Source organism: Vombatus ursinus, unplaced genomic scaffold, assembly GCF_900497805.2.
Source record: "Vombatus ursinus unplaced genomic scaffold, bare-nosed wombat genome assembly UNPS02014768.1, whole genome shotgun sequence".
Lineage (NCBI taxonomy): Eukaryota > Metazoa > Chordata > Mammalia > Diprotodontia > Vombatidae > Vombatus > Vombatus ursinus.
Window position 1 is genome coordinate 7,257,127 of NW_020954546.1, and position 14,065 is coordinate 7,271,191.

Below are 14,065 nucleotides of genomic sequence, written 5' to 3' on the forward strand. Positions count from 1 at the left end.
TCCTCCTTTTCTTCTTCCTTTCTTTAGCCTAGGAGTAGATACTGTCCTATGTGGTACAATTATAGACTGTTACAGAATGGAAGGAGGCTTAGAGGTCATCTAATGAGTCCTTTTATTTTATAGGTGAGGAAACTGAGGCTCTGAGAGGGGACAGCCAGGCTTCCAGTAAGTGGGAGAGCCAAGACCTGAACCCAGGCCATTTGATTACAAATTTAGGGCTCTTTCACTTATGCCAGTGTAGTTTCAGGGAGCTAAAATACTTTTGCCACCTGTTCCTTGATGACTGAAATTCCTTAAAGAAGATATAAAACCTTTCTTGCCTCAAGGAGAAGATAAGGCATAAAGCACAAATACACATGGGAGAGGTAACACATACGCTTAAATTCACCTTAAGCCTTAGATACCTAACACAGATCCTTTCCTATGAGCAAATTTCAACAAGGGTTGGGGTGGGATAGAATGAAAAGATCAAAGAACATGATAGGCCTGAAGTTGGAGGATACAAAGGGAAGATACAGAAAAGGGAGAGTGGGGAGCATCATAGGTTTGCTTCATGACTTTTTGACCGCTGGTCATGGAGGAGGTAGTTTGGTCCAATGGAGAGTGGACGGTATGCTGAATTTGGACTTCCCCGGGTTAGTTCTGGGGGAACATGATAGGTGTTATTTCAAGGTTTTGAAGGACTGCCATGTGGAAGGAGTGGATTTGTTCTCCAGGACTCCAGAGGGCAAAACTAGGAGGCGAAATTAGACTCGATGTCAGGAAAACCTTCCTAAGAAGTGGAATGGGCCACCTTAGGAGATAGCGGGGCTCCCTCCCCTCGACAGAGGTCCATAAACAAAGGTTTGATGACTCTTCCAGCTCTGAGATTTTGTGCTGGTAGGGCTAGATAACCGCCCATCTGATATCTTCCAGGGATTCTTTTTAAGGTATGAGTTGGACTCAGTGGCCTCGGAAATTCTGGGAAGTCATCCCTCCCCCAACAACCATGAGGGCAGTCCAATGTCTCCTGTATCCCTCCTGGCACTGAGCACGGTGCTAGGTGAGGGGCGCTCAATCCATGTGTGCTAAATTGAATTTAGGAAATAGAGAGTTTGAGGGAGATACGAGACATTGCGTAAAGTTTGAGGGAACAATCGTATCTAGCATTTTTAAGATTTGCAAAGTGCTTTACAAATATATCATATTTTTGTTCTCACAACAACCCTGGGAGAGAGGTGCTATTATTATACTTTACAGGTGGGGAAACTGAGGCAGACAGCGTTTAAAGTGACCTGCTCAGGGTCTAAGGTTATATTTGAGATCAAGTCTTCCTGGCTCCAGGCCCAGTGTTTTATCCACTTGGCCACCTGGCTGCCTTGGTTCTTTGGTAGAGAAATTTTATAAAACGTATGAGACTATTCAACTCATTTATTCTGTTGGTGCTTTTCCTTTGGAGGACTTAATGGTACTTTAATGGTCATTTCTAAGACTTAGGGATTGGGCCAGAGGTTGGGGGTTGTGCAGCTCATCTTGGGGCTGCATGTTCTCAGATCGATTGCCTTCTTTGTCATCCCCTGGATACCACCCCCAGCATGCCCACTGTGCCCACATGCCTGGGTTTTCCCCCTGTCACTACCCTGGGCCAGGCTCTTACCTCAAGCCCAGCTTGGCCTTTGAATGCCCTGCCTCCACACTTCTTCCCCCAGGTTTCCCTGGTTTCTTTCAAGTTTCAGCTCAAATCCCGGCTCCCAAGAAGCCTTTCCCAGTGCCCCTTGCTGCTATCACCTTCCCTTCCAGACTACCTTCGATACATTGTTTATCTCCTGTGGACCTTGTCTTTCTCGTGTTGTCTCTCCCAGTGGAATGTGAGCTTCTTGAGGGCAGGGACAGGTTGTTTTTTTCTTCCCCTTTTTTTGTATCCCTAGTGCAGCACACAGTGCCTGGAGCATAATAAGCACTGAATAAATGCTTTTTGATTGCTTGATTGAATGGACTTCTCTGCTTTCATTCAGTTTCTTCAGGCAAATTTATACACTGTTGCTGACTTAGATTCTTAGTCAAGTCAATTACTAAATAGTTATTAAGCACCTACTATGTACCAAGGACTGTGCTAATGCTGGGGATACAAGAAAGGCATAAGACAATTCCTGTCCTCAAGGAGCTCATGCTCTAATGGGGGAAGACACATGAAAAGAAGTTAAAAAGCTGGGGAGGAGGTGGAGGGAGAGCAGGGAGAAAGAGGCTACTTTTTGCCAAGTGGGAAATGACAACGTGGCTGGCTGCTTTGGGCAGCCTCCTTAGATGGAGGATCCAGGAAGAGCCCTGTATGTCCACCCCCACCTTCTGCAATCAGGAGAGGAAGGGGTCCTAGGGACAGGGAGTTCTGAGGAGGTTTGAATTTCAGAGCTGATTTCATCTTGGGATCATGAAGTCCAGGAAAACAGCTGGATGGGAAATAGTGAGATGAATTCTCTGGGTGCCCTCCTTAAATGGTAGTATAGCTCTTAACCCTTCCACACCTAACATTAACCTTCCCAAAACTGTGCAAAGACTATTTAGGACCTCCTTGGGCTTGCTGGAGCAAAAGCAAACTTCAGGGAAGGCGGAGTCCTTCATTAACTGGCTTCTTCAAACTGTGCCTTTGCTTTTCAACCCCTTTTTTCTGATATAACCTTTACCATCTCTTCTCTCCAACCAAAGTTGTAACCAGCAAGTAATATGTCTAGGACAAGTGTCATACACACACACACACACACACACACACAGACACATGGACACATATAGACACACAAACACACAAAGATTTCAAGTCAACTTTTAAAGACTGATAAGTAAAAGTACGTATAGAATGATTTTGCATATATATGTATACATAGTGTATATATGTGTATGTAAAAGTATATATAAAAGTATATGTGTCAAAGTAAAAGTAGGTATAGAATGATTTTGCATATATATGTATATATAGTATATATGGTATCTATATAGTGTATATACATATATATGGTATACACACATATTTGTGTCTAATGGCGGCCCTCTCTAGGGCGGGGGAAGGAAGAGAAAAAAGGGGAAAAAAAGAAATTTACATGATAACTTTATTATATATTTAAAAGGAGTAGCAAGTTGTATATCATCATCATTATCACCATCACCATCATCATCATCATCATCATCATCAAGACATAATCAGAAGGAGGCTCCAGGACACCCTTTAATGATGGGGAAAGTTTATTTATTCCTGGCTTAGTTGTTTCTAGTTGCTGAGGAACTAGAAGTACTGTCAGTGGTCCTCTACATTTTGTATCTCCCCCCTCCCCCTTCCCCTTTCCTCTCTTCCCTTCCCTGTCCCCCACCCTGCCCAGTGGCCAAGCCCTGATCTTCCTGACCCAGGTATGGCTCTGACTCCAGCCAAGACAATCTGCTTCTCACCCCGCCTCCCCCACACTCGGCTTGCTGTGTCCCAGTCTATGCTTTCATACGTGCCAGAAATCATGCTCAGGCGGACCTCCCTGAGCACTGGCCAGCAAGTGATGTCCGTTCTCACCTTTAATACCAGTTTTAAAACTTATCTCCTCCAAGAAGATTAGCCTGATTAACCCTGTTCCCCGGGAACAGCTTCTTCCTGATTGCCTACTGCACTCACCAGCTCAGCGTGTCCTGTGATTTTTCCTTTTGGGATATGGTGCTACGTTGGTGGTCCATGACGATTCTGGTTCCTCTGCTTTCTCTTCTGAAATGTATGGTAAGTTCCTTAGGGGAAATAGTGTTCATGGCTTCTTTTTACATAGGCAAGTACCAGGGAACACTGGATTTGTAGGAATGAAGCTATAATTATCCCAAGGAAAAATGGGGCTTTGTCCTAGCTTACCAATATTGAGATGGGGGTTGCTTCCTTCCTGCCAGGACATACCCATGCCATGGTCACTAGGGTTCCTTCTTCTCGTGTCCTGGTCTTCCTCTGGTTTAGAGTCATATGGCCCAGCTGCTCTTGGGTTGACCATGGGCAGAGTCTCCCTGGGAAAAGGTGTGGTCTGTCCTGCTTACCCTCAGGGACTGGTGAAGAACGAAAGCCTGGGGCCTGTCCCCAAAACATCCCTCTTCTAGACCGGCCTTCTTCTCCGACACCAGAGGCTCAAGAATTAAATTACCCATTTTTCTAGTGCAACCTCAGTCAGACTTTCTCGTGTTCTCTCCCTCCCCTCCTTCCCTCAACTGTTTCTGCCTTGGAAGAAATATTTCTCAGTTATGGATCTGCAGAGGCCCTGGCTTTGAACCCTGGCTTTACTGCTTGTTTGTGGCCTTAGGAATGTCATCTGTTTAGGCCTCAGCTTCCTCATCTGTAAAAAAAAAAAAAAAGGGAATTGGATTAGATGACTTCTTAGATTCCTTCCTGCTCCAAACCCTATGATCCTAGAGTTTGTATGGAATGGGCACTGAATCAACGCTCACTGACCCAATGTTGATTTTGTAAGACTTGTAAAAATAGTACTCCCTTAGAAGGAAGGAAAGAAGGGAAGAAAGAAAAGAAAGAGCAGGTTGTTCCATATGTGATTTCATGGGCTGAGTCTCTAGAGCAAGGGACAGTAAGTAACCTCTCAGAAACAGGTGAGAAACCTTTATTTACTCACTCCGATTGAAAGCCTCTCATTCCAGTAATGCACTTTAACATATAGTAATATCTTTTATTACACATTAAAACTATATATGTGTGTGTGTGTGTGTGTGTGTGTTGATGGAATCACAGATCAGCACAAAAAGCTTCCATAAATCACCCTTCTGGTTCTGCCTAGAAGATCAAAGCCCCTGCAGAACATCCCTTCCTCAGAGGAGCTCTTCCTAGTGTCTGGGATCTTTAAAGGGAAGGGCATGGGATACTGGGATATGATGCAGTCTTCAAGGCCATGGAGGCAGGGGAACCCTTCCTCACCAGTCCAGCAGGCTCAGTGTCAGGGACACCTTTGGGGAAACCAAGCCTTGAGCCTTGGGCTCCCAGGAGCAGAATGACTTATGTCCAGGAGCCCCAGATCTTGGGTTGGAAGGAGGGCAGTGACTTCATCCATGTTCATTGACCAACTGACAATTTTGGAAGACTTAAAAATAGTATTCTCCAAGAAGGAAGAAAAGGAAGGAAGAAAAAATGAAGGCAGGAAAGAAGGAAGAAAAGAAAAAAAGGAAGGGAGAAAAGGAAGAAAAGGAAGGAAGAAAAAGAAGGAAAGAAAGGAATGAAGAAGAGAAAGAAAAGGAAGGAATAAAGGAAGAAAGGAAACGGCCCTGAGTACTTTGGATTATAGACCCTAGGGCTAGAGGTTGGGCCTGACTTTTGCTCCTTTACTTGCTGGCTATGGGATAATCAGGAATTCAGTGGCCCTCTTCCTGCCCTTTTCTGAAATGGAGATAAATCCTTATCTATCTCTGTGATATAGTTGTAGGGTAAGCATATTAATTGGAATAAGGACATTCAGAGATACTTGCTATAAAATAATTAAAATTGTTACAACCCAGGCCAGATATGTAAAGATAACCCAGTAATTCAGCCCCAGTGTGGGTACACAAAGAGTTTATTGCGTAAGCTTCAAAGTTCCTTAGATACTAAGTTCTTAAAGTACCTTGGGTAGAGATTATGATAAGCCTCCAGGCAGATACTGAGCTTTCCCAGGCTTCATCCTTTCTCCTTTGCTCCCTACTTCTGTCTATTCTACTGTCACTGCCAGAGAAATTTTTCTGAAGTCAGTTTTTAACTTAGCCCTTACTCACCAGCTCAAGAAACAGCAGTAGATTCCTAAGGCCTTTTGGATCAAATCCAAATTCTTCATCCTAACAGTTAAGACTTTTCCTTGAATATGGCTTCATCTTATGAAATCTTTATGTTCCTCTATTCCTCAGCTACTGTCACAGGCTAATCTCCTTAATATCCTCCTAACCTCTGTCCCCTCTTTTTCAGGCCTTTCCTTGATCTTGTCCCCACCCCACCTGTAGCCCACAGTGACTTCCTTTTTTTAAAATTCATTTCAGTAAATATTTATTAAGTGCCTACCATATGCGAAGTACTGTAAGGGGTGGGGAAGGTATGTGATTCTCCCTGTCCCCTCTTATTTGATACAGTCATAGATGATGAGATTCCATACATGATGGAACACCTCCCTAATTGAGGCAAGAAGGGAACAAATTCATTGGTTGAGCAAACAAACTAGCCAAACTCCTGGAGGCTTTAAATAGTGAAGTCCCAGAGGAATTTCATCAGTTTGATAAAGTAGGAGAGATTTCAAGCGGGAGCTGCTAATGTAGCAGACTCCTGTAGAGAGGGAAGGAGGGAATTTCTCTCTTTCCTCCCCTCTTGATCCTGCCCCCCACCCCCATTTTGGCCATGTAGCTTTGAAGAGGGGACTACTTGAGCAGTAGAAGACATTCCATCCAACAGATCAGAGACACACACCCAAAATTGACACAGACATAGAGAGTCACTTGGAAGAAGAAACAGCTTCAAAGAATAGGACCCCTGGTAGGAGAGAAGAGAGCCAGGTCTGGAGAGGAGGAGATCCTGGGAACTCAGTGTAAATTACATAGTTTCAGAAGTAGCCACTCACAATGTGATCTTATCCCTTGAGTATGTATTGGTTAGGGGAGTAGCCCAAATTGTACTAGCTATCCCTCCTAGCTTTGTGTCCTCTGCATATTTGGCAGCTAGTGGTGCAGTGGATGGGGCACATGGCCTGGAGTCAGGAAGACCTGAGTTCATATCTGGCCTCCGATTTGAAGGTAACATACAAGCTGTGTGACCCTGGGCAAATCACTTCTCCCTGTTTGCCTCAGCGTCCTATCTGTAAAATGAGCTGGAGAAGGAAATGGCAAACCACTCCAGTATCTTTGCCAAGAACACCCCAAATGGGGTCACAGAATCAGATGTGACTGAACAACAACAATACCATTTATGCTTTTATCCAAGTCATTGATTAAAATATTAAACAGCACAGGGTCAAGCACAAGTCCCTGGGGAACTCCACTAGAAACTCTTTGCCACATGGACATTGAATTATTAATTGCCACTCTGGCCATCCAATCAGGTTCTCCATCTAATTGTATTATCCTATAATCTATTTCTCTCTTTTCCACAAGAAGAATATGAGATACTTTATCAAATGCTTTGTTAAAATCTAGATAAACTATATATGTATATATTTTTTATTTTTTATTTTTTTTGCAAATTGGGTCACTTAGTTCTCAAATCTTGTGGTTCCTCATTTATTTTCCATGATCTTTCAAATATCACTGTCAGTGGCTCAGCAGTCACTTCTGCTATATCTTTTAGTTCCTGAGAATATAATTCATCTGAGCCAGGTGACTTAAACCAGGTGCTCTCTTACTATCTCCTTATTTATCTTGGGTATCAACTTCCTGATTAACTGATTATTTTTGTTCTCTCATTTCTAGTGTAAAGGTCATTCTCCTTGGCAAAGAAAACAGAAACAAAACAAAAAAAATTGAGCAATTCCACCTTCTCTTTGATGTCAATTATCATCAGCCCCTCTACTCCAAGGACAGGACCAATCCCTTTTTTAGGATATTCCCCCCATTATAGCTAAAATGGGAGTCATTGTCCTTTTCTTTCTTCACTAGCCTTAGCTTACATACTCTGAGTTATAACATTCCTTACACTATTTTTATATGACCATGGATGTTACCTGGGCTAACTTTTATTTTTGAACATTTATTTTTAAAAACAGAAGTTGGTTGGTGAGATCCCTGTACATCCACATTGGGCTCTTCAGAAAAATCCCAGTTATTCTTTTTACTAAAATTGTTTTCCTTCATATCTTCAAATTTTCATTCTTGAGCATCTCCCATTTTTCCTGGGTTGACTTCCCTTACAATGTTTTAATTTGTGGGTTCCTCCCTATCTTTCTCCTGAACTCTTTTAAATATGATTTCCCTAGGTACAAGTCAGATTATGCCTAGATTTCCTTTCCTTTCTTTATCATTAACTCTAGGATAGAGTGGTCATTTCCCTCCAGGGCTGCTGTCATTTTTGCCCTGGAAACCAGTACCTTTCTTTTAGTGATAATAAAAGCCAGAATAGAATTTCCATCTTTTTGTAAAATTGAGAGTGAATTGAATCAATCATTCAATCATGCCCACCCTGCTTAAAATAACTTAGAAGATGCTTTATACCCTGATATTTTTATCAAATGAGAACATCTCTATTGAATCATGCAATAAATCTAAGGCATTCAACTAGTTCCACAAAAGTCATATCATTTTGGAAGGAGGAAAATGGTTACAGCCATTGGATGAAATGAAATGATGCTACATTGGAAGTATATTGGGATTGATTGAGTAGACTGATCATTCCCTGTGGAGCTTGGATAAAATAGCAAACCAGTTCAAAACTTAGCATCCCAGGGTTGAGTCAGCGCAGTGGTGGAAACACTTTACCAAAACCCCTGAAAGAAAATCCCTTGGAGAGGACAAGAGGAAGACAGAGAGCCTTTGTTTCCTTGCTCTCACCCACTGACCAGAGGAAAGCCTTGAAAACTTTGAAAGGTTAGATGATTTGTGACTATAATAGTCAGTGTCCCCAAAACAGTGATGGCTGGTGTCAGCATGTGCATTGGGAGCCTGGAAACACATTGAAGACAAATTAGAGGAAAAGGAGTTCCATGACTACAGAAAGAACCCAGCAGAAAGCTATCCCATACATAAGAAGAACTTTATGAGGACTTCATGAAGGTGAGAAAGGTACTTCTCACAACTGGGAGCTGAGAATTATCCCTTTGACACATATGCTTTCTAAGCCTAAGTCTACTTTCTGTTAGAATCTTTATGTATTTGTGGAAGAGCATGCCTCTCATCTGGAGGGATGGTTTGTACCAACTGTTCTTACTATACCACCTTATAAATAGTGACATTTTAAAAATGAGTTAAAGCTAATTAATATCAACTAGTAATCAATCGAGGAGCACACAAGTTGGGGCTCATGAGTAATAGCCTTAGATCACTACTCCCCAAACCTTTCAGGGTTACTCCTAGAATCCTAAGACAGGAAGCTTTCCCCTGGGAACCTATCCTGTCTGAACAAGTAGGGCTTGGGAAAGTGAGCCCACATTATGTACTGCATTTTGAAGGATAAAATTAGCACTAAAGCAAATTTGAGAAGTTATTAGCTTCCTTTTCTCCCAGGGATGTATGTTTCCCGAACTCTTCACTTATTTCCTCTTTCTTTTCAGGTGATCTGTAGTATACTCCAATGACAAAATTGCTTCTATTTCTCCCTCCAGTGACCTTCACCCAAATATTTTCCGTCATGCTACCCTACTATGGTTCTTGGATTTTCTTATGAGTATACCTTCTTAATATAGAATGCTATTCATCTCCCCTTCCCCCCCACCACTTCCTTTTTATGAATCTTTTTTCTTTTGCATCAGGTATACCCATTCAAAGTAATGTTCTAGTCATGATTTTTCTCCCATTAAAATCCAGTGATACATGCAAGTGATACAAATTTACCTCTTGAGTTAGGATTTCAAGTTCCTCTCATTGTTTGCTGAAACTTTGTGCATTTGCCTTTTGTTTTTGTTTGTAACTCTGAATTCTGACACCCTTTATGTCTTACAGTGAGACTTACACCTTATTTCCCTTCACAAACTCTGCAGTCCAGTGACACTGGCCTCTTTTGCTGTTCCTTGGACCAGACATTCCTCCTATGTACTTTTTTTTTTTAATTAAAAACATTTTTTTTAACCAATCAACAAAAATCCACCTTCTCTTCCTCCTACCTCCACACTGCTCCCTTGAGAAAGAAAGACAAAACCCCTATTACCAACATGTGTAGTCAGATTCCAGTAAACCAAATTCCTACATTGACCATGTCCACAAAAGCATCTCAGTCTGCATTCTGAATCCATCACCTGTTTATCAGGAGGTGGTTTTTATTGAATGTTCTAGAATCATAGCAGGTTATTGCATTGATCAGAATTCATAAGTCTTTCAAAGTTGTCTTTACAATATTGTTGTTACTGTATAAGCCATTCTTCTGGTTCTGCTCACTTCATTCTGTATCTGTTCATACAAATTTTTGTGGTTTCTTTGAAACCATCCTCTTCATCATTTCTTACAGCACAATAGTATTCCATCGCATTTATATACTATAAATTGTTCATCCATTCCCCAACTAGGGGTACCCCCTTAGTATCCAATTCTTTGCCTCCACAAAAGGAACTGCTATAAATATTTTTTTCTATATCCTTAGTGTTTTTTTTTTTAATTTTAGGATGAATCTATCCCTTAATGTATCCTCCTGGTTATCCCCCATCTTCCTTGTCTCCTTTCCTTACTATTTCCCTGATAATTAAAATAGATTTCTGTACCCCATTGTGTGTGGGTATTTTCCATCCTTTGATAACTTCAGATGAGAGTGAGGTTCAAATGTCAGCTGCATCCTCAGCCCCTTCCTTCTTGTTTGTGTAGCCTTCTACTCATGAAACCTGATTAAGTGGGATAATTTTCCCTAACCTTCCCCTCCCTTGCCCCTCAACTGTATTCCTCTTCCCCTACATTTCTATTCTTTTAAGATCATCAAAACATAATAGCATTAATCCCAGGTCTTTGGCTTAAGTAGACTCCTTTTATGACATCTAATTATGATGATTCTGAGGGTGCATGTGTATCATCTCCTCATATTAGAATGTATAATTTATCTTTGCTTAGTGTCTTATGATTGTTTGCTCATGTTTACCTTTTTATGTTTCTCTTGATTACTAAGTTTGCACTTCACAGTTTCTATGCAGCTCTGCTCTTTTAATCAGAAATGCTGGAAATTTTCTATTTCAATAAAGGTCTGTTTTTACCCCTTGTACAATTATATATAGTTTTGCTGGGTAAGTTTTTCTTGGTTGTAAGTCTATATTCTTTGCTTTATGAAATGTCATCTTCCAAAGGCTCAGTTCCTTTACAGCAGTAGCTGTTAAATCATGTGTAACCCTGACTGTGTCCTTGGTACTTGAATTCTTTCTTTTTGGCTGTTTGAAGTATTTTTTTCTTTGGCCTGGAAGCCCTGAATTTTACCTATAATGTTTCTGGGACTTTTCATTTTTGTGTTCCTTTCAGGAGGTGACCAGCGGATTCTATTTCTACTTTGTCCTCTGGTTCTAAGGTATCTGGACAGTCTTCTTTTATGATTTCTTGAAATATTATTTCTAGGCTCCTTTTTGTTATGGTTTTCAAGTAATCCAGTGATTCCTAAATTATCTCTCCTTAATGTGTTTTCCAAATAATTTTTTTTGGTATAGGATACCTTACATTTTATTCTATTTTTTCAGTCTTTTGACTTTGTTTTTAGCATTTCTTGTTTCATGGAATCATTATCTTATATTTTGTCTATTCTAATTTTTAGGTAGTTTGTTGCTTGGGTAATGTTTTGTATCATTTGTGCCAAGTTGTTAATTTCCTTGCCAATTCTTTCTTCCATGGCCCTTGCTTATTTTCCCTTTAAAAAAAAAATAAAAAGCCTTTTGCTTCATCTCTTCCAAGAATTCTAGTTGAACTTGTGCTCAAGCTATGTTTTTCTTTGAGGCTTTGCTTGTAAATATTTTGGAATTATCCTTTTCTTTCTGGATATGAGTACTGAGTGACCTTGAGTGACCTGCTCTTTATGGTGAGATCCTTTTTTTGTCTGCTTATTCTTCTAGCCTATTTTCTGGACTTTAGGTTAGGTCTGGGCTCTGTGAAGTTTTGCAAGGAATATCTGGGCTGGTCCTACTGCTGCTTTCTTGGAGCATTGAGCATTGTATCATTCTAGGATCTCAGAGACAGCTCAGACTGGGTACCTCCAAGATTTCAGTGGTTCCAAAGTGACTTAATCCACAGCATAGTCTGAGAGTTGCCCTTTGGTCTGAGCTCAGCAAGTCTCTGACCTAGGTTTGGATCTGAGCAACATTCCTTTGGGCTTACCCCTGTTGTTCCAGTAGACCACCTCTGGACTCATCTGCAACTGAAAAGCTCTACTGGTTCAGACCCACAGAACTGTAGATTCCTCTTTGTTCTGGAATTTCTGCCCTGGCTATTCTAACTTCAAACTTCAACTTGGCTGGAGACTGGAACTAAGACTGTGCTGTACTCCTTGGGTCAGAACCTCACAGCTGCTGCTTGCTTTTAAAAAATTTCTTAAAAATATTTTATTTTTTTGCTCTAAATCACTATTGATTAGAGAAATGCAAATTAAAACAGCCCTGAGGTACCACTTCACACCTATCAGATTGGCTAATATGACAGGAAAGGAAAATGATAGATGTTGGAGGGGATGTGGGAAATACTATTTTCACTTTTTTTCTTTCTCGTGGTTTTCCCCTTTTGTTCTGATTCTTCTTTTACAACATGACTAATGTGGAAATATGTTTGACACAATTGTACATGTATAACCTATATCAGATTGCTTGCTGCCTTGGGGAGGGGGGAGGGAAAGGAGAGAGGGAAAAGAACTTGGAACTCAAAATTTTACAAAAATGAATGTTAAAAACTATCTTTATATGTAATTGGAAAAATGAAATGCTATTAAGGGCAATATAAAAAAATTTTTTCATCAGTTACATGTAAAATCAACTTTTAACATTCATTTAAAATTTTTTTTGAGTTCCAAATCTTCTCCCTCTCTCCCCTTCTCCCTCCTTGAGACAGTAAGCAATCTGATATGGGTTATACATATACAATCATGTAAAACATTTCTGTGTTAGTCATTTTGTGGAAGAAAACTTGGAAAGAAAGAAAGAGACAGAGAAAGAAAGGAAAGAAGGAAGGAAGGAAGAAAGAAAAAAGAAAAAAAGAAAGAAAGAAAGAAAGGAAAGAAAGAAAGAAAGAAAGAAAGAAAGAAAGAAAGAAAGAAAGAAAAAGAAAAGGAAGGGAGGGAAGAAGGAAAAAAGAAAGAATGCTTTAATTTGTATTCAGACGCCATCAGTTCTTTCTCTGGAGCTGGATAGCATTTTTCATCATGAGTTCTTTGGGATTGTCCTGGATCATTGTATTGTTGAGAATAGCTAAGTTATTCACAGTTATTCATTGGACAATATTGCTGTTACTGTGTACAGTGTTCTCCTGGTTCTGCTTACTTCACTCTGTATCAATTCATGTAAATCTTTTCAGTTTTTTTTTTTAAATCATCCTGGTTGTCGTTTCTTATAGCACAATACTATTCCATTACAATCATATACCACAACTTGTTTAGTTATTCCCCAAAAGATGAGTATCCCCTCAATTTCCAATTCTTAGCCACTACAAAAAGAGCTGCTATAAATATTTTTGCACGAAAAGGTTCCCTCCCTCTTTTATAATTTTTTTTTGAGATACAGTCCAAGTAGTGGTATTGCTGGGTCAAAAAGTATGCAAAATTTTATAGCCCTTTGGGCATAGTTCCAAATTGCTTTCCAGAATGGTTGGATCAGTTCGTAACTCTGCCAACATTAGTTCCCTGGTTTCCACATCCTCTCCAACATTTACCATTTTCCTTTTCTGTCATATTTGCAACTGATAGGTGTGAGGTGGTACTTTAGAGTTGTTTTAATTTGCATTTCTCTAATCAGTAACAATTTGGAGCATTTTTTCATATGACTATAGGTAGTTTGATTTCTTTGTCTGAAAACTGCCTGTTTATATCCTTTGACCATTTGTCAATTGAGGAATGACTCATATTCTTATAAATTTGACTCAGTTCTCTATGTAGTTGAGAAATGAAGCCTTTATCAGAGATACATGCTGTAAAAGTCCTCAAACCCCCCCCCAGTTTTCTGCTTTCCTTCTAATTTTGGTTGCATTGATTTTGTTTGTGCAAAAATGTTTTAATTTTATATTATCAAAAAATATCCATTTTACATTTCATAATGCTCACTGTATCTTGTTTGGTCTTAAATTCTTCCTTTATGCATAGATCTGGCAGGTAAACTATTCCATGCTCTCCTAATTTGCTTATGGTATTGCCCTTTATGTTTAAATCATGTATTCATTTTGACCTTATCATGGTATACAGTGTAAGATATTGTTCTCCACATAATTTCTGCCATACAGTTTTCCAGTTTCCCCTGCAATTTTTGTCAAGTAA

At 40.1% G+C, this 14,065-nt stretch overlaps 1 protein-coding gene across 1 annotated transcript in view; it reads left to right on the forward strand.

Moving 5' to 3' along the window:
• Positions 1-14,065, forward strand: part of LOC114043369 (Na(+)/H(+) exchange regulatory cofactor NHE-RF3-like) — a 102,756-nt gene that overhangs the window by 36,546 nt on the left and 52,145 nt on the right. The window lies entirely within an intron of this gene.